The sequence below is a fragment of the Papaver somniferum genome, chromosome 3 (assembly GCF_003573695.1).
Source record: "Papaver somniferum cultivar HN1 chromosome 3, ASM357369v1, whole genome shotgun sequence".
Taxonomy (NCBI): Eukaryota; Viridiplantae; Streptophyta; class Magnoliopsida; order Ranunculales; family Papaveraceae; genus Papaver; species Papaver somniferum.
This window is the reverse complement of record NC_039360.1, coordinates 87,972,476-87,977,282: the sequence shown is the minus strand read 5'-3', so window position 1 is coordinate 87,977,282 and position 4,807 is coordinate 87,972,476. Positions and strand designations below refer to the sequence as shown.

General features: G+C 36.6%; 1 pseudogene; it reads right to left on the bottom strand.

Annotated features, from left to right (window-relative positions):
* Nucleotides 1–445: 445 nt before the first annotated feature.
* Nucleotides 446–1,965, bottom strand: LOC113359709 (annotated as a pseudogene).
* Between the last annotated feature and the right edge of the window lie 2,842 nt (nt 1,966–4,807).

Sequence of the window (4,807 nt, the reverse complement as noted above, 5' to 3'; positions counted from 1 at the left end):
TTTGTCGTAAGAAGAAAGTTGGTGGTTTGGGTTTACATCAAATAAAGTTAATGAATGATTTTATTTAATAAGTCGCATACTCTCCGCTTAAACATGGAAGAAATCCTGCAGTGCGTTATGAAAACTTTAATAGCCACTGGCCTGTCAATGAGTGCAACAAAACAATAGAATTGCAAGGCCTATACACAAATTAACAATTTAAACAGATATACAGAGGACTAATCCACACCGAAAGGCACATTTCCTCCTCTTTTTTCCTTGTTTACTTCTCACGATCTCTCTATTTCTTCATTTTTATAATTCTGTCGGTGGATCAAGTTCCGGCTACCATGATCTTCCGGTGAACTGTTTTTTATCTGACAACACCCGTTACCACCACAGCGAACCGCTCTTCATCCACCGACAATACAATGCACCTACATGCCAGGGTAATCAACACAGTACACTACATCCTTGTCTGCAAATTTAACACATTAACGGCTCCAATTGTCTTTTCTTCAAATTGCTTGATAGTTTTCGACAAGTTCTTCATGTAGTCATCGTACACAAAAGGTTTTTCCTCGGAAAAGAAACCAGTTGTTTTAGTTGAAACTGGCAGGAACACCCTACATGGCTCACCCGGTACATTTATCGAACCGTGATAGTGATAATAACCTATTTTACCTTCGGTATCGTGAAGTGTGATCCCCGTTACATTTTCTGACAAATGAATACCGGTAGAAAATGCATTCTTTGCTTGTATCGCATATTTCCGATCTCGCCAAATTCTCATTCTTGAATCCCTGAATACTAGTTTCTCAAATCCCCATTCACTGTAAACACAAAAAGTAAAACAACTGTTTAGAAAAAAATTCCAAAACCCAAAGGAGAAAATGAAGTCAAAACTTGGTAATAAAGAGGGTTCTGGTAACTGACCTGGTGTAACTCTGAGTTGAATCGTTCAAGCAAAACTTACTTGACATAGGATATTGTTCAATAGTAAACTGAGTAACATTTGAAAACTCAGCTAAAACCGATTCCAAACTCTTCCATCAGGCATAAAGATATACTCATTGACATCAAAATAAAATGTCCAGTTTGCTGCATGCCTATATCTATGTAAACAATCGTTAACAACCGCGAACTGATTATAATAATACGAATCAAATTCAGCTTGATTTCGAACATCTTGAATCGTAACTCTTCCTAATCGAACCCATGGTTCAAGAACAGCACTAACATCTGGACTAACACCTCCTGCATCATGAAACACAACATGTGAACTTGGTCCAAAAAACCAAGCATGGTAAGCCATCCATTCCCTTATTCTTGATGCACTTAATTCTCCATATAAAGAAGACCCACAATACAGATACTCGTATTTGTACGGAGGCTTATAATTTGATTCATTGTAAGACCCCGGTGCTTCTTCTAAAGCTTCGATCTTTTCGTATTTGTTTGTTGATTTTCCATAGTATGCATAGATGTTGAGTTTGCCACCTGAATTGTCTTCATTTGGGTTCACCGGGAATGTACAGTTCACCATTACTGTTGTATAAACTCTGCCATATCCCCAATCTGGCAGCATTTTTGTAGCTTTTGCTCTCATTGATGGTTTCGAGCTGTTATTAGAAATCCACTCGCAGTTATACCATGGTTTGCCGTATACTTGTATGGGTTTTGAAGATAAAGCAATAATGGCGAAAGATGAAGTCCCGCCACGGTAGGCACCCATTTGAACAAACAGAGATGCAGCATTACCATAGCTAGTGAAGATTCGTTTGTTTGGGTCTGTTGATTTCGAATTCGAAAGCTTTGTTGCTGGTGGTGGATTTGGATTGTGGTGTTGGCTGAAGTAAGAAGGTTGGCATTGTAAGGTTGGATGTTCCAAATTGCTACAAGTAGGGTTAAGGTTAGTAATGTAGCTATTAAAGCTTTGATTTCAAAGGAAACAAAAAGTTTTCCTGGAGCTCCATCGTTCCTCATTGATTCTGGTAATGTGTATCACCGTTTGTTATGAGGTGGAGCTGGCTAATGTAGAAGTGGCGTATTATTTGGTTTCTTTCGCTATTTGTAGATTTTTCCATCCCTTGGTCGATGCCATGGTACAAGGCCAGCGGTTAGTGTTTTTTGAATTACTAGTGTCAATAAAAAAAAAATTCAAATTTCAAATGTCTTTTAGTTACTCCGTAGGACATGGCCTTATGGGATTACTCTTATTGTTAATAATAAGATTTGCACTCTTAAATTTAAATTTAACTAGCTAATCCCACTTCTTAATTTTAAGTTTAACTAGCTAATCTAGTACTAAGTATGGTGGGCATGTAATCCATCGTCAAGTGGCATTGACTATGAACGTACATTAGTCTTGACAATGCAACAGCATAACGCAAGACAAGAATATGCCAATGAAAAAGTAAGGAGATAGAAACAAATAGATCACCTTCGTTGCCAACCTACTCATCTGATGTCTGTGGATGATATTTTTATCTTCTGTAATGGGCACAAAAGATCATTAACCAATCTGATGGACTTATTATTGAATATCAACATTCATCTGGTCAAGTAGTTAATAAGGTAAAAAGTAAATATTTTGTAGATGGTGTGTCTGACACAAGAAGAAAACAGATTGCAAATTATGTTCAAATGGCTTTATCAAAGTTACCAGATAAATACTTGGGTGTAATTCTTAATCCTGGAAGGGTGAAAACATCTCAAGTTTGGGGGATTGTATAAATGATGAAGAAGATGCTTGCTGGTCGGATGGGTAAGTTACCAGCTTTTTCAGCACAGAACTAGTCATACAAACCCAAGGTGACCAAACTTATGGTACAAAAACCCCGTTCAAATGTTGGGATCCATTAAAACTCCATCTTAAACAAAATTGTTACAAAGACCCCAAATTTTAAAAAAAAATTGATACAAAAATTCCAAATTTCAAAATTGGTTTCATAAAAATTCTATGATGTTTCATCAAATTTTATGATGAAACCAATTTTGGTTTCATCAAATTCTTTGGGGTTTTTGTGTTATTTTTGTTTTTTTGGGGGTTTTGTGTTACTTTTGTTTTGATGGATTTTTTGTGGATGAATAGTGACACCTTTGGGGTTATAACTCGCGGACCGTTTTCAGCAAGACTAACACTTATTAAATTTGTGTTAAGTAGTATGCATATCTATATTATGTCAGTTTATAAATGGCCTAAAACAGACATCTTGGAGTGTGAGAGGATAATAAGAAATTTCTTGTGGTCTGCAGACCCTGCTATAAAGAAATTGATCACTGTTAAGTGGGATGCAGTTAATACTCATGTGAATGAAGGTGGTCTGGGACTAAGATGATTGGAAGTAATGAATAAATCACTATTAATGAAGCTGTTATGGAAGATAGAGACTGAAGATGTAGAATGGACAAATTTTATGAGAGCAAAATATAAAAATAAACATGAGGAATGGATCACATCTTATAGGCAATCATCTATTATGTCAGGGATAAAATGGGTAATGTCTGAGTTTAATGAAGGATGTAGATGGTTAGTTGGTGATGGCAAAAACATTTCTGTGTGGAAAGATAAGTGGATTAAGGACTATGCTTTAATTGAAAGACATTCTGAAGATGCTTATGTTTTACAAAATATTGACATGAGAGTGGAAAGTTAATTCAAGAAGGGAAATGGCACATTCCAGAGTGCATGTTCCAATATTTTGAAGCCACAAAACTTCCAATCCTAAAAACAGGGCCAGATAAGAGAGTGTGGACTGGTGATCTTACAGGAAAATTCACTGTGGCTAACTCAGCTCAGTTGGTGAGGAAAAAGTATCCAATGGTGCCTTGGGATAATAAGGTATGGAATCCCTGCATTCATCCACACACTTCTGCAAATTTATGGAAAATTTTGATAGGAGCTTGTGCAACTGAGGAATCAGTAAGAAAAAAAGGTTTTCAAATTATGTCTAAATTCTATTTGTGTGGGAAAAATCAGGATACAATGGAACACATATTATGGCACTGTACCTTAGTGAGAATATATGGCATTGGTTGGGTGGAGTCTTTAGATTTCTTAATCCTTCAACATTTGAAGAATTTCTTAGTCTAGCCAAAAGAAAGAGTGCAGCTGTCCAGGAAATATGGTGCATTTAATGTAATGGTGGAGTTTTGGCAGACTAGAAACAGAGTTATATATGAAGGGGAAAAACCTGATATGGCAAAATTTTAGCAAAGGATCATCAGTTTCACTAAAGAATGTAGACCAGAATAAAGGGAAGGATTTGAGGGAGTGTGTATGAGTTACAAATTTTCTTATTCTTTGGTGTCACAGGAATCAAAGCTCAGAGTATTGAAGTGAAACAGTGTTTCTTTACATTGCCAGCAAGACATCAAGTTCTTATTTGTTGTGATGGAGCCTCTAAAGGGAATCCAGGGAAGGCAGGTTTTGGTTTTGTGGAAAGATCTAATGATGGGAGTTGTGTTGGTGCTGCTTCAGGTGGTTTGGGAGTAGCAACCAATTATCTAGTTGAGGTAATGGTACTAATTGTTGCAGGAGAATAGGCTATAAGACAGAAGATGCTAGAAGTATGTTTTAGTATGGACTCAAAAGCAATGTTAGTAGTATTTAACAGTGGTAAAATTCCCTGGATTGTGGAGAACAGATGGAAGAACATTGTGCAAGGCATCACTTCAATCACCTTTAGGCATTCCCACAGAGAAATTAATTTCTCTGCTGATCCAATGGAAAAAAGGGGGTGTATTATTGGAAAGAGGTGAAGTACAGTACTATGATACAAAACCAAACTTTCTTGGAAGGTTGGAGAGTGAAGATGGTATATAT